The sequence below is a fragment of the Hemicordylus capensis genome, chromosome 5 (assembly GCF_027244095.1).
Source record: "Hemicordylus capensis ecotype Gifberg chromosome 5, rHemCap1.1.pri, whole genome shotgun sequence".
Lineage (NCBI taxonomy): Eukaryota > Metazoa > Chordata > Lepidosauria > Squamata > Cordylidae > Hemicordylus > Hemicordylus capensis.
In genome coordinates, this window is record NC_069661.1 from 89,426,670 (window position 1) to 89,447,587 (window position 20,918).

Consider the following 20,918-nt stretch of genomic DNA (forward strand, 5'->3'; position numbering starts at 1 on the left):
TTTTCAGCCTAATTTAAGATTTCTTTACTTCATGAGCTGAGCTCGGGGGGGCGGGGGCAGCATTTTAAAATCTTGTCTCTGGGCCCACTCCAATCTTGCTATGCCCCTGGCCAGAGGTCATGACCAAACTCTAAACTCTGCTGCAGACCACACAAGAATCCATTTAGGCCATATAATCTGTCCAAGACAGTGCACCGAGACACAAATGACAAAACGTCAGTTGAAAGGTGGTGAAGATCTTGGGGTACAGAAACACTCTCCAGAAATCTAATGGAGAATTAGTCAATTTGCTCTTTTTATATTTGTATAGAATACAACAAATATTACAATCTACATATTGCCAACCTCCTTGCTAAAATATATAACTTATCCCTGCAATCAGGCTCTGTACCAGAGGACTGGAAAGTAGCAAATATAAGACCGATTTTCAAAAAGGGATCCAGGGGTGATCCGGGAAATTACAGGCTGGTTAGCTTAACGTCTGTTCCAGGCAAATTGATGGAAAGCATCCTCAAGGATAAAATTGTAAAGCACTTAGAAGAACAGGCCCTGCTGGGAGTAAGCCAGCATGGCTTCCGCAAAGGTAAATCTTGCCTCACCAACCTTTTGGACTTCTTTGAGAATGTCAACGAGTGTGTGGATCAAGGTGATCCAGTTGACATAGTCCACCTGGACTTCCAAAAAGCTTTTGACAAAGTTCCTCATCAACGACTCCTGAGGAAACTTAGCAGTCATGGGATAAGGGGACAGGTACATGCGTGGATTGCTAACTGGCTGAAAGACAGGAAACAGAGTGTAGGTATAAATGGAGAGTTTTCACAATGGAGGAAAATAAGAAGTGGGGTCCCCCTGGGAACTGTAGTGGGACTGGTGTTTTTTTATTTATTCATAAATGATCTAGAAGTAGGCATAAGCAGCGAGGTGGCCAAATTTGCAGATGATACCAAACTGTTTTGGGTAGTGAAATCCAAAATGGATTGTGAGCAGCTCCAAAAGGATCTCTCCAAACTGGGGGAGTGGGCGACAAAGTGGCAAATGCGGTTCAATGTTGGCAAGTGTAAAGTGATGCACATTGCGTACAATTCTGGTAACCACATCTAAAAAAGGACATTATAGAACTGGAAAAGGTGCAGAAGAGGGCAACCAAGATGATCAGGGGCCTACAGAAGCTTTCTTATGAGGCAAGGCTACAACACCTGGGGCCATCTACTCCTTGCTTTATGTAGAGGAGGATCGTGTGCTGAAGGTCTTTATGGCCTGATGCATCCTTCACAACATATGAGAGTAAAGGGGAGATGTCCTGCTGGAGGAGCCAGGCACAAATCCAGAGGGTTAGGGTGGTGGTGGAGGGGCACCCAGCAGAGATGGGGATGCTGTGCTTGTGGGCATTATGGCCTTGGTCCCGAGGGTCATTGGCAGGAGCAGGGAGGTGAGGGCAGTGAGACCTGCCTTCACAAGACATGCCTGGAGCATCTCCCTCTAGCCCATCACCAGGGCAGGCAGATGCATGAGGTTGGAAGGGAATTCTACCTTTTAAACCATTGATGCTAGCATGGGGGTCATCACCTGCACCTGTGGCAGTAGCAGGATTAGAAATTGCAAACACATTCCCCACCTTGCTAATGAAAGGACTGCCAGTGTGTTTATGCCAAATAAAGTGAAAGCATTCTTTATTAAGCCACTGTGTTTATTTCCAATTGCAAGTGCGGAGCTCTCTGCTCAAACCTGGCCAGTGGTGGGGAGGGCATTGGCAATGAGTGGTTTGGGGGTTGGGGTTGGAAACACAAATGGGTAATGAATGTGGAACAGAAGAGGAACCTTGTTCATACTCATTTATACGCCATCAGACTTGTTTCAGAACAAATGGAACCATAACCAAATGGGCCCCATTCAGCTTGGGTTCCACTCATTCTGGGGGGGCGGGGGAATGCATAGCCTATTCCTCAATGAAACAGTAATAGGGAAGAAGCTGCCTTAGTACCAATCTTCTCATGCAATGCACAGCTGCAGGGAAGGCAGACCTTCAGTCTGTGAAGTGTAATTGCAAGGTACAACAGGTCTGGTCATCAGAACCTCACATGAATGGAGAGTTTGGTGTAGAACACACATGCAGAGCTTCTGTGGTAGACATATAAGGATCTTGGCAGACAAAATGCTATTGAAAAGGTTTCCTTAGGGTAGGAAACCTGAAAACCACTGTTCTCATTTATTTAACTACTCATTAGCAATAGTCTTAAGATTCCTCCCTTCTCAGGGCAATAAAATGTCCAGTGGCAATGCTCCGGCATTTCATTTCCTTTAGGTGGGAGAACACTGGAGAGTTAAAAGTGTAAGAATATAAGAACAGCCCTGCTGGATCAGGCCCAAGGCCCTTCTAGTCCAGCAACCTGTTTCACAGTGGCCCACCAAATGCCACTGGAAGGCCTCATTTCACACTGGGGTCAGTGGTAGAAGTGGAGGCAGGTGGTGATGGGGTGCTGGCAGGTTGCTGAGTGCGCCTGCTTGAGTAGCTGCAAGGGTGGACATATGGCTGGCTCCTGGCCTCCTCCCTGGCATCAGGTGCCCAATCCCTGCTCTGGATGACATCCCTCCTGTCCATCTGGATGTCATCCGGGGTCACATCCCTCCTGTCCAGCTGCACTGATGCCAGCATATCATAGTGGGCCATGGTTTTGCTCTCCACTCCAGAGAGCTTGTTGTGCATGGTTACCTCTTTGATTTTTTTTTAGGTGCTTCAGCTTCTCCTTGTACTGGTTGCCAGTACAATGGTACTCCCAGAGAGCCATCTGGTCTGAGCTCCAGCTGTAGGTGGCCTCATTGCAGAAGTGGGTCTGCAGTTGGGCCTGCACCCCATCGTTTGTCCATAGTTCTACAAAAACCCTGGTCTCAGTGTCTGTCTAGAACTTTGCTCGGATCTTTCTGAAGGCATCCCCAGCTTGACTGCTCCCCGTGGTGCTGGCAGTGCCAGTGTCACCAGCTGATGTTGTGGTAGCAGAATATTGTTGGATCTTCATGGCTAGGTGTCTGCGCAAAGCCAGAGGTTGTGAGCCACCAAACTCCTGTGGTCACGTGACTGGCAATCAGAGTAGGTGTGTGTGAAAGGGCCATCCATTGCGTGCCTGCTCATGCAGGACTGGACATGTGTGGGTGTGACCAGGCAACCAGATCCCCCATAGTGGGGTAGCATTAATAGAACTGCTCCGGGGTGATTGATGAACACCCCTAAATACGTTTGGTGATTGATGAATACCCCTAAATACGTTTGGGCTTTGTGTAGGGAATTAGAGAGCTGAGGTTCAGGAGTACAGCGGAATAAGGAAGTTGATTAGAGCAATATTTAATACTAAAAATATGTTACAAAGATTAACCAGATAACTACAAAGAGGCAATTTAGCTTAGTGTCCAAATTAAAATGACTTCCAGGCTGGCTAGAGAAAAGAAGGCTTTAGAGAAACAGGTTTTTGGATTTAAGAAAGAGAGCAGAGATAGGGAGAGCCCAGAAGGGCGCAGTGATTATCATACAATCTCTTCCTTCCTTTAGTGGCGATTGGAACTACTTGCCTGGCCACACCCACACATGTGCAGTCCTGCATGAGCAGGCACACGATGGATGGCCCCTTTCACACACCCACTCCGATTGCCAGTCACGTGACCACAGGAGTTTGTTGGCTCACAACCTCTGTTTTTGCACAGATACTGAGCCATGGAGATCCAATAATATTCTGCTGCCTCTTCTGGAGAAGGGAGCCCTTGCTGTGTGTGTATTGACATCCCATGTCTGCCACCTTTCATCCAGCCAGGACTCCAGCAACGGTGACTGTTTTTGGTGCACACCTGTGCAGCAGATAACACCTTTCCTATGTTGGGTGTGGGTGAAAGAACAACACAGATTGTCCTTTAAGAGGCATGGTTATGTTAGGGACGAAACCACAAAGGGATTTTTGTGGAGCACCACAATCGATGTGAGGAGGCCCTGCTGGGGTGCAGTGCTGCAGTGCAGTGTTTCTGCATGGATAGCCACCAACCAGCTTGGCTGGAGCAGCAAGATGTACAGGCAGAGGAGAAACAGCCTCCTCACTGTTCAATGTTCCCACCTCCCCCATAAAAAATCTGGGGGGTGGCACCAGATTGCCATTCCCTTTTGACAACAATAGAAAAACAGGAGTAGCCAAAAGGGTAGTGTCTCTTTAAATACTCCATATGCATCACTGTTGCCAGGTAGAATAGGAAAGAGAAAGGAGAATGGCAGGGGCATGGCACTTTGGCTGAGAGGTGGCCATCAAGTGCTGCAGCGTGCACAGAGCTACCACGTCCCTGGGTGTGTCTGGCTACCCTCTCATTATTGTGGTCCCAAAATTGGCACAAAACCTTGGTTATGTTGGTATCCAGGTTCGGACATAATGCTTCGGTGGCCAAACCTCAGGTCTCAGCAGAGAACCTTACTGCGAACCAAAGGTTCAAACTGGCATCTGACAAGGCAAACCATAAGTTGCTTTTGACTCGAAACTGCAGTTATATGGATTTGGAAATAATGGTCTCTCAACCTCTGCCCTGTTTAACTCTGGTTTCATGTTACATATGAATTCAGCCATAGTGAATCAGAACCTTCTGAAGGAGTCTCAAAGCATAGAAGGGCCTGAATAGACCTGAAATGAGCATCAATAAGATTCCCAGAACTGGCTGGGGCCCCAAATAAAAAATATTTTTCATGCATATCCCTATCAATAAATTTCACAAACCTCTGGAAAACAGTAGGGTTTTGAAACCATTGAGTTATGGCATACAGTAGAACAATTTATTAGGTTTATTTGTTCCATAGAAAAGAAAGTATTATGAGAATTGGTACATTTGCCTTGAAATGTATGGCAGTTATGGTAAGTATGGTAAGTTATGGCAGAAAATTATTAGCTGAAAGGGGAACTATCACAGAGCAAAATCTAGTAGCTCAGATTTTAATTTAGTCTCTAATCACATTGCATATTTCTAGAGTTTCTGAGTTGACACACGTTTTCCTTTTAGTAGCCAAATCATGACATTGAATTAAAGTTATTTTCACCTCTTAAGCAAAATCACAAATAACTGGTGCCACCCAAGATCTGATTTGCTATCAAACAGATAAGATATGTCATTGCTGTGCCACAAATCATGCTATAGCAAAAATATTACAGTCAGATATGATGGCACCTTACAAAGGTTTTGGCTATCAACAAAATTAGAAATAGATTTCACAGTGACAGCTTTTATTAACAGTTCCTAGAAACTGCGACCTAATATGGGCATGAGGTCTCTGCTCTATGGTGTCTTTGCTATATAAGATCTATGCTCTTTTATAGCTATTCTATTCAGTGCAGTGTTGGGAATGTGTCTGCATTCACCTTGCAAGCTCCAAGGCTGATGTAAACATTGAAGCCCCAAGGTACTTTTGGTGTTAATTTGTTGTTACCATAAGGTTCTAGGCAGGCATAATACAATACTGCCCTTCTGTCTGTCTTGGTATGGAAGAAAAGAGTTTCCAGATTATTCAGCTTTGTCTTAGTCTGTATTGGGGCTGTGCAATGCAGCAAAGCAATAAACAGATGATCGAAGGCGATGCAAGCCCTATCAGGACATTTTTCATTAGAAATGATTCTGATGAAGAATGTCTCCAATATCAGTAGAATCATACCCACATTGTATTGAATAGTATTCAAAAGTAGAGAGATGTGTTATCTTTTAATGAAGATCAGTTTTATGTGAAGAAATCAGTAGCCTTCTGGGCCACTGCAAAGGTGGCATTTCAAACTGGCAACTTTTCTTCCTTGATCTTGTCTTATGCACCATGAAAGGAAAAATATCATGATTTTGTGTCATTTTCCTAGTGCATTACTGAAAGGGGTGGGGAGGAGGCTGTACCCTGTAACTATAGGGCTCAGCCATCTTTTCCAGAGTAATGCACCAGGAAAAGACACAACATCATAGCATTACTTCTTCTCCTAAGAACAAAAGAAAAGCACTGTTGGATCAGGCCCAAGGCCCAGCATCCTGTTTCACACAGTGGCCCACCAGATGCCTTTGAGAAGCCCACAGGCAAGAGGTGAGGGCATGCCCTATTTCTTGCTGTTGCTCCCCTGCAACTGATATATAGAGGTACATCTTGCCTCTGAGGTTGAAGGTGGCCTACAGCCACCTGGCTAACATAGATACTGGTTGATATTGATACTAGGGGTAGGGATGTGCACAAACCTGTTTGGAAGTTCTTTTCCCGGCCTCCAAATAGGTTCAAACACCAGGGGGGTTCGAAGTTCAAGGCCAGGGGAGGGTCCTGCTTTAAGAGCCAGGGAGGGTGTACTCACCCCTCCCGCTGCTTTACCCCCACTGGCGCTCATTGTCATTAAAAGCCTTCGGTGTGGCAGCGTACCTCTCTGCCGCCTCGTCCCCCTCCTCGGCCAGAAGTGGCTGGAAGTACTGGGTGCGTGTGTGCCCATCGTGTGTGTGCGTGTGCACATCAGATGGGTGTGCACGTGATGTGTGCACGCGCAACTGGTACTTCCGGTCACTTCCAACCAAGGAGGGGAAAGGGGCGGCAGGGAGGTACGTTGCTGCCCTGAAAGCTTTTAATGGCAATGGGTGCCGGCAGGGGGGAAGTGGCAGGAGGGGTAAATGCACACTCACCCGCCCTTAAAATGGCACCCCTGCCGCCTTTGAACTGCCCCGCCACAGTTCTGTGCACATCCCTAATTGATACTAACTAGACCTATTCTCCATAAATTAATCTAAGCCCCTTTCAAAGCCATTCAAGCTAGTGGCCATCACCACATCCAGTGGCAGTTAATTCCATAGATTAATTATGTGCTGTATGAAACAGTACTTCCTTTTGTTTGTCCTAAATTCCAAGGCATTCAGTTTCATGGGATGACCCCTGGTTCTAATGTTGTGAGAGAGGGAGAAACACTCTCTCTACTCCATGTGTAATTTTATACAACTCTATCATTTATCCCCGTAGTCAGCTCTTTTCCAAACTAAAACTAAGCAGGGGCATATCTAGGGGTAGGGCAGGCAGGGCACGTGCCCTGGGCGCCACTTGAAGGGGGCGCCATTTTGTAAAATTAATTTTTTTAAAAAAATGGCTGCCAAAAACAAAATGGCCACTGTGCATGCTCAAATGGCCTCTGTGAGGCCCTAGGTCATGCCAGGCCTTGCAGAGGCCATATGAGCATGCGTGGTGGCCATTTTGTTTTCAGTGGCCATTTAAAAAAAGATTTTTAAAAATGGCCACTGCACATGCTCAAATGGTCCCTGCGAGGCCCGAGAGACCAGTGAGGGGAGGAGGAACCTTTGCAAACCCCCCAGCCTTTAGGAAGCCCCCCAAAGGGGCTACAGGTAAAAAAATAACAATATCTAATATAAGTCACTGTACACATATTCAGATTGGCACTATGTACAGAGAATCAGGGTTTGTGAATACTGAGCTGGTGCTTATGAGCTAGGATTGTATTCATTTGCTCTTACTTTGCTTCTTGTGATAAGTGAGCTAAATGTGATGTCTTGCTAATATGGCTATTAATGGTGAATTTGTCTTTGAATCAGTGTGAAATCCTTAATATTAAGGCCCACTGGGAGTTTCTTGCTCTCTTTCTCTCATTTTAACTCCCTTTCTGAAAGACTAGAATATATTCCAAGCAGTGACACAGTTTACTCTGCATATCCTTTAATTATTTACAGAGTATCTGGGAAAAGTCAAATTCTCCATTTATTTTTAAAACTTATGTAATGGTAATGCTACAATACATAGTAGAGAATTAGACAGGCACTTCTGTTTAGTTTTCCAAGTACACCTCCACATAGTATTTGGGTATTTCATGAGACCCAGCATACTGAAATTTGTAGTTTTCCAGCATTTTTTGGTCTGGCTAAGTCCACTGCTAAAATAGTTTTTGAAATATTAAAAGATTAACGAGCCTGACTTGTATTTTTCAGCTGATATGATGGTAAAGTTATCTGAAAGATGGGTGTCAGATGCTTGGACAGGGGGCGCAATTTCAGTGTTTGCCCTAGGCGCTATTTTCCCTAGATACGCCTCTGAAACTAAGTGCAACCACACTTGGAGTACTGCATACAATTCTGGTCACCACATCTTAAAAAGGACATTATAGAACTGGAAAAGATGTAGAAGAGGGCAACCAAGATGATCAGGGGCCTACAGAAGCTTTCTTATGAGGCAAGGCTAAAACACCGGGGGCTATTTAGTTTAGAAAAAAAGATGACTGTGGGGAGACATGATAGAGGTCTATAAAATCATGCATGGTGTGGAGCAAGTGGATAGAGAGAAATTCTTCTCCCTCTCACATAACACTAGAACCAGGGGTCATCCCATGAAATTGATTGCCAGAAAATCTAAGACCAACAAACGGAAGTATTTTTTCAAACAACACATAATCAACTTGTGGAATTCTCTGCCACAAGATGCAGTGACAGCCAACAACCTGGATGGCTTTAAGAAGTGTTTGGATAACCATGGAGGAGAGGTCTATCAATGGCTACTAATCAGAAGTCTATAGGCCACCGCCAGCCTCAAAGGCAGGATGCCTCTGAGTACCTGTTGCAGGGGAATACCCATTGTTAACTCGTTAATTTAAGGACTCCAAGGGAAATTTTGCTGGGCTATGCCTATTACAAACTTTTGATGAACTAAATTTGCATATTCTTAATGGGGCAATGTACGGTGATTATCCGGCTGAATATACATATTGGTCTACTGCTGGCTTTTCAACAATTGATTATATGGCTATCTCGCCTTCGCTTTTTTCTCGGCTGGTAAATTTCAGAATTGTCATCCGGTGTGAGAGTAACCAGCTCCCGGGGAAATACTCCTAAATTTTGATACTTTACCTAAATTGGATGTGATTTGTACCCCACTTCTGATCTGGAGGTTTGTCCCTCTCGAGTGAGATGGTTGGATAGTTTGGGTGCTAGGGTGGACTCCTTACTGACTTCTTGTAACACTGATATGCTTCGCTCAGTTATACTATCCGGTGATTGTGAACTTCGGCCAGACTTTTTAAGATCTTATGACAAAATTATACAGGCCCTACAACCTATTCTTACTCGGCCAAAGCCTGGGAGAGCTGGTGGGATCTCAAAAAGCTCCCATGGGTGGTCTGATCAGGAGTGTTACAAAGCTAAACACCAACTTACTGCTGCCCTTTTGGTCCACAGAACTACTCTGACCTCCACCTCATTGGCTGAGGCGATGGATAAGAAGAAAGCTTATAAACTTCTTATAAAGCGTAAAAAGGGTGAAGCAGTTAAGCCTGACTGGAATCAATTAATTATGGCAGCCAAAGCTAGAAACTCTGTGGTCTTTTGGAGACTGATTACCTGTCAGTTACGATGCAATACTATTCATTTTGATTATGTAATTCCCCCATTAGTCTGGGAGCAACATTTCACGAATTTATTCCAAAAGGAGGACGATTTAGTCTTCCATTCAACAGACACTTCAGGCTTCAGCCCCATCATCGGACTGGCCTCCAGTATCATGCAGTGAAATTAATGCTCTTATTACCCATTTGAAATCAGGTAAAGCCCCAGGTGTTGACCATATTACTGCAGAGATACTTAAGAGTAACATGGCTTGGTGATCCCGTTTTAGCTTCCCTATTCACTTTTATAGACCAAACTACTCAGTTTCCGAGTGATTGGGGCATAGCGATCATTATTCCTATCTACAAAAAGGGAGATAGGAGACTCCCAGAGAACTATTGCCCATATTATTAGTTTACTTAGTACTATTAGTTTACTTAGTACTATTGCTAAACTCTATGCTAGGCATCTGTATGGTAAACTGGTGGATTGGTGCGACAGAGAAAACATTCTATCGGATGAGTAATTTGGATTTAGAGTGGATTGATCAGTTTTGGATCTGGCTTTAATCCTTCAACATCTTGTTGGGAAATATCTGCTTGCCCATAAGGCTGCCTTTTTTGCCACCTTTATTGATTTTCGGGCTGCATTTGATTTGATCCCATGTGATAAATTATGGTCTAAGCTGTCTGAATCCACAATTGATTGTCACCTTTTATGCCTCATTCGTAAGCTTCATGATAATTCTCGTATTAGAGTTCATTGTTCTAGATCTGGGAATCTTACTAAGGAAGTACTGGTATCTAGAGGAGTTAGACAGGGATGCATCCTGGCTCCCTTGCTGTTTAACCTACCGTATATATTAATTCTTTGATCACTCACTTGAATCAACTGCATCATCACCCTCCTAAGTTAGGAACAAGACATTTATCCATTTTGCTTTATGCTGATGATGTGGTAATTCTATCTAGAACTCAAGTGGGTTTAAGGAGAGCTATGCGTACCCTTGATGATTATTGTAAGTTGAATCTGTTGGAAGTTAATTGTTCCAAAACCAAAATTGTGGTATTTGTGAGGCGCCCTAGTTTACATCGCTGGTTCTTTAATGGAGTCCAACTTGAACAAGTGAAACAATTCAAATATCTTGGGATTGTTTTTCTGCTACTGGATCACAACTATTGCACAGAGATTATGTTATCCAGAGTGGAAGAAGAAGGGCTAATTTGATCCAGTCCTTCTTGCGCTCTAGAGGTGCTGCTCAATATGTTCCAGCAGCCATCAAACTATTTAATGCAAAGGTAAGGGCTCAGCTACTGTATGGTGTTCAATTGGGGCTATACTCCAATTTAGAGAAAGTTGAGGCAATACAGTCGACTTTTCTGAAAAACATCTTCCAAGTACCTGGTTGTGTGCCCAGAGTAGTGCTGCGCCTTGAGGCAGAATTGATTAAAGTTGAAGCTTGGGCATGGTTTTTCATTTTGAGCTATTGGCTCAAATTGATGTTTAGGCCTATTGGTATTGTCTCATTGATTTTTCAAGATTCTTATCGCTCAGCCTGGTTGGAAGCTATTGAAGGGAGATTGCAGTATTACGGATTTTCACCTGCAGCCATCCTTAGTTTGCCTTATGAGAAGGCTAGGGGCAGACTTAAGGAAAGGATTCTGGATGTGGAATCTCAGATTGACAGGAGTCTAATTCCTAGGGGTGTTTCCTGAATGTTGAAACTGTAAGCTATTCTCCAGCTAGATATTTATCTCTTCTTACAGTACTTAAATTTCGTAGGGCTTTAACTTTGGCCCATCGTAATGCCATGAATACAGCTGTGCTGCAGGGGAGATTCCAAAATACTCCTTATCATTGTTGTGTTTGCCCGTGTGGATCGGGAGAAGTTGAGACTACGGTTCATGTCCTTTTGTATTGCCAATTTTACAGTGACATTAGGAAGAAATACATTTCACCTCAACTTATCCTGTTTCCAGAATTAACTGAAATGGATTATTTAAATTTAATTTTAAAGGATTGTAAAGAGGAGAACTTACTCAATGTTGCTAAATTCTGTTATATTTGTGGTGTTAATCGGAATCAAGTTGTTAATTCTAAATGATTTTATTTTTGTAATTCTGGCCATTGGCTGTACTAATAAAGACTGACTGACTGACTGACCTCTATTATGTCTCCCTGCAGTCATCTTTTGTTCTAAACTAAATAGCCCCAGGTGATTCAAGAATTGCCTGGATCATCATTGGAATGAGGCTGATAATTCGGCCCATGCACAATCCCAGTCTGCATTTGCTTTTGTTGAGTGGAAATTTTATATTTCCAAATCTTTGTATTGTATGAACAGTTAAAATAACTGTTACATGGAAAACGTGAGAAGAACAATGGTTTCTTTATTTAAAAGCCTTTAGAGACTTAACTATATTCTGAAGGAAAATCCAGTGACCATTTATTTCCTGCAATGGCTTTCCAAGCAGATTCTGCCATTTTTACCAAGCTACCACATATATTTTTTTTCTTTGTCATTTGTATTCATGTGGAGAAAGTTGTAGGGATGTGCACAAAATGTGATTTGGATGCCAAATCACCTTTCGTACACATCGCTAGAAATTTGCCTAAGCTGAGTGGGGAGCTGCTGTGAACAGTTCAACATGTGGGACAATTTCTAATAGGATTTTCATGTTTGCTGTAATGTGTAAACCTTATGTACGAACTCTATCATCCTTAGTTCCTTCATTTCTTTTGCAACTACAGATGGTAGTATACATAGGAAGGAGTTCTCATGTGTACAATATCAAGTATATACGAAGTAAAAAAAAAAAAAGGGTTGGTTGGCAGCTAAAGTGGTGTGTCTTCCTGAAGAGTGCATATTTATAGAATGGCAATGTAATGACAAGTAAATGATTTAAAGGTGCATGTAACCAGCCATAGGCCGATGATGTAAGGTGTATTTAATTTACCAAATTAGAACAAACACCTGTTCCTTTTAATGAAATGTTTATTCTCAGCAATAGTGCTCTGATTTGTTGGTCACAAAATGCTGAATTTGCAGTGATGCATTCATATATTGTCTTGCAGCACTAGGCAATTTTATATCCTGCTGGGCCATCTAAATCGCCTTGTAGCTTTAATGAGCTTTACATAAAATTTCCACCAGTGAAATGGTTGCGAAGAATAAACTGAAGAATCCTGCTTACTAGTGTCATATATATTTATATGAAGCTTTTAGATTCAAAATAGATATGTGTTTTAGTTCCAATTAGTCAACTTTACCAATATCACGCTGCCAGCCACTTAATTAGCGGTGCAGCGCTCTTGCCTGGCCCCCTGGAGAAGCACGAGGCTTCTCTGCCCCCTGATTGGTTGAGGGGCCCGTGTGGGGGCGGAGCTTACGCTCCGCGTCCTGCTCCGGGCCCGGGAGAGCTCAGTTCGCTCTCAGCAGGCATCGGAGCAGGACGCCTTTTAAGGCTCCTGCAATTTTGGCTGCTTCTCGGCTCGGCGCGAGATTTTAGGGAGCGGAAACCACCCGAGCGGTGGCATCGGTTCGGGGGGTGGCTTTTTAAGGCCCCCCCAAGGTTTGAAGGGCTTCTCAGCCCACTACGGGCGGCGTTTCCCGCCTGGCAGTTGTCTCGGTGGCTGCCCATAGGGCGGGTGGCGGTTCCCCCCCCACGGCCCGGCGCGAGACCATCAGGGCTGGCACTCGTGGGTTCGGGCGGGTAGGACGGTCGGCTTTTTAAGGCCTTCCCTGGGGGTAGTAGCGTCCCCAGTCGTTGCTGGAAGCCTCCCCCCCCATTTGTGGGCAGAGGCTGGATTTCTCCCCCCCGGCCTTCAGTCAGCCCTCTTCAACACACCTTTTGGGCTTTGGGGCTTCCCCCCCCTCTTCTTTTCCTTGGGTGGTGTGTTGTCTTACTCCAGGGCTCATGTTTTGGGGCCTGTTACCTCCAGGGTGCATACGAAGGGCTCTTTTTTCTTTCTTCAGGAGTCTTCCCACTGGGGCTTGCTGGCTTTTTCGGGGGTGTTTGGTGGCTTTGTTCGGTTCCTTAGGCCTATAGCCTTATTAGCTGTTCTGGACGGTCGTTGGCATGGGTCCTGAGAAAGCCAAGGCGAAGTCTGGTGGGAAACGGGTCCCCCCCCCCGTCCGGCACCAGTCTCTGATTCCTCATCTGATGATGATGGCAATTTGGGCACAGTGAGGGCGCTCATTGCTCGACTGGAAGCGCTTGAGAAAGAGAAACGGGGTGGGGTGCTTCCTACAGAGAAGGGTGGGCCATCGGGCATTCCTTCTGGTCCCAAATGGGTTACTAGGGGGGCAAAACGGGCGAAGCTAATACAATCACTCTCGTCTAGACTTGATGCGTTGGAAGCGCGTGATCCTCCTCCTGCTACCCCAGCAGTGGACCTGACTTCGGATGCGGCTGGCTCTCAGAGTGTTCAGGACTCTGCAGGAGGAGACGCACGTTCTTGGGACAAGCAGGGGTCTGGTGAGTTTCTGCACAACACTTGGCCTTGGGGTATCTCCCCCTGGGCTCAGCCTTTTAACACATACAGATGGCACCCAGCCTCCTTTGGCTCCACACCTCCATATGGGGCGTGTTCTCAGGTTTGGCAGGGGGTGGCTTCCCCCGCACCCACAGCACCGCCTGCGGTTCCTAGTCTCATGGGTGAAGCATCGGTAGCACAGGTCCCATACCCGCCATGTGACACCTCTTTGCCTTTGGGTGACCATTTGTTGCCCGCGGTTAGGGAGCGCATCTGGCGTGGTGAGTTTGTGGACATATTTCAACTGCTTTTCAGGGAGCCCGAACCCATCCTAAAGGAAGGGGAACAAAAAAGAGAGGAAGTAAAATCAAAGCGGAAGCCAGTAGAACATAATTGGGCCAATTGGCTGTCTGGCTATACTGTCTACATGGGTGTTATGCTTCAGGTCCACATCTCAAAAGGCCCGGCTTTAATGAAGTACCTGGATATAATACATAGGGGTTACATGGATTTCATGGGTAACGCTTGGGAGCGCTATGACCACTCTTTTAGGCTTCGAGCATCCCTGAACCCGGCTATTCCGTGGGACAGGCAACACCAGGAGCTCTGGCTTCTTATTATGACGCCCTCCCGGCCCATTCAAGGTGAACGCGCAGACAGCGGCCACTTAATTTCTAGGACTCCCGCAGCACAGTCTTCTGGGTCTGTCGCTGCACAGGGTGTTCAAAGTCCCCTGCCATGCTGGGCCTTCAATACCAGTGGGAGCTGCAACAGGTCTCCTTGCAGATTCAAGCACGAGTGCGGTTTCTGTGGTGGAAAGCATGCCAGCATTCACTGCCAGTGCGTTAGGGGCCCCCGGGGGGGAGCACGTGAGCCACCTGCAGGCGGCAGGAAGAGTGGTGGCCCCATGCAAGGTTCCACTCCTGGAAAAGGGTCCCAGCCCAATTAGGATCAGGGTTTTAGAGCATTTTCTGCAGGAATACCCATTGAAGGCGCAGGCCCGCCATTTGAGGGAAGGCTTTCAGTATGGTTTCCGCATTCCTTAAGTGGGCCCGAGAATACATAGTATGGCCCCAAACCTTAGGTCCGTGGTTGGGATGGAGGAGGTGGTTCTTCGCAAGATTAATAAAGAAATAGCCTTGGGACGAGTTCTCGGCCCGTTCTGTGAGCTGCCCTTGCCGGATTTGCGCATTTCCCCTTTGGGGGTGGTGCCCAAAAAGGCACCGGGCGAATATCGCCTTATTCACCACCTCTCCTTCCCCCATGGTTCATCTGTCAATGACGGGATCCCGGATGGGCTTTGTTCCGTGAAGTACACTTCATTTGATCAAGCGGTCAAGGTAGTTCGATCTTGTGGACAGGGCGCCCTTCTGGCGAAATGCGATATTGAATCTGCATTTCGCCTCCTTCCGGTTCACCCGGCAGATTTTAGCCTCCTAGGGTTTGCCTTTCAGGGTTGTTTTTACATCAATTGAGCCCTGCCCATGGGCTGCTCGATTTCTTGTGCGGCCTTTGAGGCGTTCAGCTCCATGCTTGAATGGGCCCTTCGGCGGGTGGCTGGCCTCGGGTCCACGGCCCATTTGCTCGATGACTATCTCCTGGTTGGCCGGCCTGGAACTGAGCAATGTAGTCATCTTCTGGCTGTTTTTCAGAATCTGTGTGCTGACCTGGGTGTGCCACTGGCTCAGGAGAAGACTGAAGGCCCGTCACACGTCCTTACCTTTTTGGGTATCGAACTGGACACCATTGCTGGCTGTTCCAGGATCCCGTGGGCAAAAATTGACATTTTGAAGACCTTGCTGGTGTCCTGCATACAGGCCCACAAGGTTACCCTTAGGCAACTTCAACAGCTTATTGGGCATTTAAATTTCGCTTGCAGGGTGGTGGTGCCCGGTCGTCCTTTTCTACGATGGCTTTGTGACGCTGTTAAGGGCATTAGGTGTAGCCACCATAGGGTCAGGGTCACGGCTCCTATGCGAGCTGACATGCAGCTGTGGGCCACCTTCTTGGAGTCTTATAATGGGGCGTCATTTTGGCGGGATACCCTCCTTTTGGAAGCAGAGCTTCAGGTTCAGTCAGACGCAGCAGGTGGCTTGGGCTTTGGTGTCTATTTTCGTGGCCGCTGGTGTGCTGAGCGATGGCCTGCGGCCTGAGTAGCTAGTGGGGTCACCAAGGACCTTACCTTTTTGGAATTTTTTCCTATAGTAGTAGCCATACATCTCTGGGCGGATCTTTTTTGGGACAAGACAGTGCGTTTCTGGTGCGACAACCAGGCCACTGTGCAGGTGATCAATAGGCAGACATCTCGGTCTCCAAGGGTGATGGTTCTAGTTAGGGCTTTTGTTTTGGCTTGCCTGCACAATAATATACAGTTCCTCGCATGCCATGTGCCGGGCGTCCAGAATAGCTTGGCGGATGCGCTGTCTCGTTTCCAGGTGCAGCGCTTTCACCAGCTGGCACCAGAGGCGGAACAGTGGCCCGAGCAGATGCCTTCGTGGCTATGGAGCCTTGGCGCATAGAAGCGCAGAGGGCCGTTTGGGCCTCTCTGGCATCCAGCACAAGGGCGGCATACACTAGGCAGTACAGGGTCTTCCAGGAGTTTAGGACTCAGGTAGGATTGGGCCAGGATTGCCACCCCCCCCCCCCCCGTGGAGGAACTGATGCAATTCTTGGTCCACCTTAAGGATAAGGGGTTGTCCCCGAGTGCTATGGCAGGTTACCTGGCAGCTTTGGCTTTCTCTTCAAAGTCCCAGGGCCTGGCTGACACCACTGGGGATTTCAGGGTTCGGAGGATGCTTGAGGGCTGGTCCCGGGAACGCCCGGTTATGGCAGACAGCCAGAGGCCCCTTTCCCCCTCTGCGGTTCAGGGGGCTGTGGAGCAGTTTGCAGTGGTCTGCCGCTCTCCCTATGAGGCTGCGCTCTTCCATGAGGCCACGCTAGTCTTGTTTTTCGGGGCCTTCCGAGCTGGTGAGTTGCTGCCTAGGGGCCGGAATAGCCCTGCCTGCAAGGTTATGCAACTTGGTGACGTGGTCATTGGACAAGACGTGGTGCAACTGCGCCTCCATTTTTCCAAGACCGACCAGAGGGGCAGGGGGCAACTGGTATCACTCCACAGGGCCACCAATATTCTTCTATGCCCGGTGAGGACCTTAAGTCATTACACAGCCCTCCGGGGATCCACACCCGGGTGCCTTTTCGTTCACCAGGACGGATGCCCCCTCTCACAGTTCCAGTCTTGGACTGTTGCTTGTCGTGCGCTGACAGCAGCGGGGGTCGACACGGGGCAGCTTTCCCTTCATTCATTCCGCATCGGTGCGGCTTCCACAGCTTCCCAACTGGGTCTTTCGGGCGAGACCATCCAGCGCATTGGGCGTTGGCAGTCTGCCACTTACAAGAGGTACGTGCGCTAGCGCCCGGGTGACGGCCGCTAATTGTTTTTCTCTTTACAGGCCCTGCGCGACGGGCGGTGAGGGCTCGAGTACTCGTTATGGGCCACTCCATAGTTTTCTGGGCTCATAAGGCGGCACGTATGGCGCAGCCTGGAACGCAGCTGGGGCTTGAGCGGTGGGCATCGATCTCCTGGATCGGTCGTCGTGGGATGGTCATCGCCCAATTTTTACCTATGCTGCAGGAATATTTGGCGGCAAATTTGCCGCCTGACATTTTGGTCCTCCACTTAGGGGAAAACGACTTGACGTCTCAGTCAGGCTTATCCATTATCCATAATTTGCAAAAGGACATTCTACAGGTTCTGGAATGGTGCCCGGGAATTGTCCTCTTTTGGTCTGCGTTGCTGCAGCGTAGGGTATGGAGGGGTGCTGGGGACCCCTACAGGGTAGACAGGGCTCGCAGGAAGGTTAATGCCCAGATGGCGCGTTTTGTGGCTGCCATTGGGGGGGCACCATAGACCATCCAGACATTCTCTTTTCGGTACCCAGTTTGTTTAGAGGGGATGGGGTTCACCTGTCACCTAGTGGGACCAGTTTGTTTTTGAGGGATTTAGAGCAGGGATTGGCCGTATATCTGCGTACCTGGTGGGGCGGCGAGGGTTAAGCTAGGCTAACCCGCGCAGTGGCAGGTGCAGTGCGGTTGGAAAAAATATTATCAGGCTGGTGAACACCTTTGGGTAAGCGTTTGGCTATGGGTCGGGAAGGGGCAACTCCCTAGAGACTGCACGGCTCAGGGATATCTCCCCTTGGTCGACCTACTCTGGCAGGCTAACCCCCAAGGAATCGCTGAACGGCTACCTTGGGGTGAGGCTAGCCAGGGACCCGGCATTAGGCCGGCTAGGATAGGCAGCCCTGGATTGAGAGCATTTGGGGTTGCCTGGAGCCAAGGTGTATCGCCCTATGCTATAGGTTAGGCATGCCCTGGTGGCGCATGCCTATAGTACTGCACTGCTGGTTGAGAGGCCATCCCTGCTCTTTAAGCTCTTGTTGGATTTAAATAAATTGTGGCCCAATTTTGCACCAATACTTTGTGTCTCGTGTCTTCTTGGGTGTCAGGCAATCACTATATGTATGCATGTTTAGGCTCCATAAATAATGTCTTTAATTAACAAAAGCATTTAATGGCTTACTTTGGATCCTGTTTCTGTTTAGTCTGATGAACAAGGAATCTCTGTGTGATGAGGTGTACATCTGAATTCTTTACCATGGGCCAACAAGGCACTCCCTGAGTTAGAAATACTGAGCCTACAAGCATCCATCCATACAAAGAAAGGTCCATAACATATTACATTAAGGAAGTACCTGACTTACAAACTTCAAAGCACACACACAAACACATTGTTGCTCTTGGAAACTATACACGTTCTGAGTTATGAACATCTAATTTACAATGAGCTTTTGGGGCACAACCTGTTTGTAATCCGGAGACTTTCTGCATTGTAGTAAGTCAGGAATATAATACATTGAGGTTGTGCACCTGGCTGTTTTCAGTGTGGGGGGAAGGCAAGACTGAATTTACCTTTCCCCCAGATGATCGGTGTTCTTCTGTGTGGTACACAGCTTGTGCGCCCACAGGATCTGCACTGTTCTAAGCAACGTGGGTTAGAGTAGCTCACGACCCTCTAACCCAGGTTAAAAGCCGGGGGGTTAAAAACCCAGGGTTCTGGGGGAAACAGCACCAGGATCGGCCTCAATCTCAGTGCTCCACATGAGCAGCCCAACCCAGCTGGGCTGCCCTACCCTGTACTGGGCTGCTCATGTGAATCACCTCATTCAGTTATAAAAGTTACATGTAACCTTCTGTTGAGTCATTCTGGCAAATGAATGGGCCAACCTACATTTATTTCTAAGGGGCAAGATTGTGGGCAGCATCTCCTTGCTTCACTTCAGATACTGATCATGTATTCACCAGGAGAAGCCCGGATTTTTCCTGCTGTATGTCCTACACCAGGGAACAATGGCTCAATCAGGTTATGCCCTTGCATCAGATGCACAGCCAAGTTTTCTATATATAATATACAACCAAACCACTGAGGTTTTTTTCATTGCATTTTTTAAAAGTTCAACTCATTCAAAACAAATTGCACAGGTTATTTGTAGGGGTGTGCACGGAACTGTCTGGCCCGGTTCGGTTCGAGGCCAGAATGACCTCGAACGGAACCGGGCCAGTTCGGTCCGGCCCCCATCGAACCTGCCCCCTGGTCCAGTCCCGGACCAGTCTGTGAACTTAATTTTTTTTTTAAATGTAAAGAGTAACTACCTATAGCCCCTTCAGGGGGCTTGCTGTAGCCATGGGGAGGGGGGTCCACGCATGCGCGAATCTCCTCTGCAAGGCCGTAGGCCATGCCAGGGCTCTCAGAGGGCATTTGTGCATGCGCAGTGGCGGCCAAAATGGTGGCTGCTCACTTTTACGGAGGCCCGAAAGGGCCAAAAAGACTAAGTTTACCCAGCCACAGCAGTGATGAGGGAGGCCAGTGGGGGGAGAGGGAACCTGTACGGATTCCCCCATACACGACTACAGCAAGCCCCCTGAAGGGGCTACAGGTAGTTACTCTTTACATTTTAATTTTTTTTAAAAAAAAAAAGTTCGCGAACCTGCCGGACCAGACCCAGCGGTCTGGTTCCGGTCTGAACAGAACCGGGGGTGGGTGGGTTTGGTTCGATCATGAACCCATGAACCCCCAGACCGAACCCGTTGGACCGCGGACGGCCAGACCGTAGACCGCGGACCGCAGACCGCCGGACTGGCTCTGCACATCCCTAGTTATTTTAGCAAAGTAAATGTCTAAAGCCTCTAAACTCCATCAACTGGTCTGTTTGACCTATTTAACCAAATTTTTCAAAGGCGCTCTTCTCACAATCAGACCCCACAGACAATCGTGCTTGCTTCCCTGGGTGGGCGGATCACCTGCCCAGACAACCGGTGGCAGGTCCTTGCAGCTCTGAGGGTTGAGGTGCCAGGACGTGCCTCTGTGTGTCACCCCTCCCCGGAGCTCCCGCAGACAACTGAGTGCACAATGCATTATTGGTATCCCCCTCCCCACCAAGTGTGCCAGCCATAGCTGACACAGGAGCGAATAAGTGAGGTTAAGAGAGGTTCCCTTAACCTCATTTTAAATGGAGGCTACTTAGGCGGGTTTGCTGCTATGTAGCTGCCAGGATCGGACCTAATGCCAGCAGTTCACACACATGTGCAAAACCAGGGTGGGCTCCATTAGCCCAGTTTTGCATGAACGTGTGAATAGCCTCAAAGTGTGTTAATTTTAATCCCAGTGAAGGGAATGGTTTTTAAAAAAAGTTGAGACAACTTAACTTCCAAGTACTTGCAAAAAGAGTTCCAATACGTTTCCTCTAATGTAGTTGTTAACACTTCTTTTTAGATAGTAGTTAAAAGCTGTAGTTCAATCATTTTTATATCAGTAGATCAGGGGAAGCAGATTTACAGAGCCTGCAAAATCAGAAGAGCTTTTCTATCCAGATTCATCTGTGGCAAATAACTTTTGATATACTGTAGAAGTGAAGCAAATATTCTTGGGACAACACAGACAAAGGGCTCATAAAACTGCCCATAAACATCTGTGTTTATCAGTATGGGTTTTTATCTGATTTTATTTGCGGTTAGTATAAATATAACATGCATGGTCATGTCTC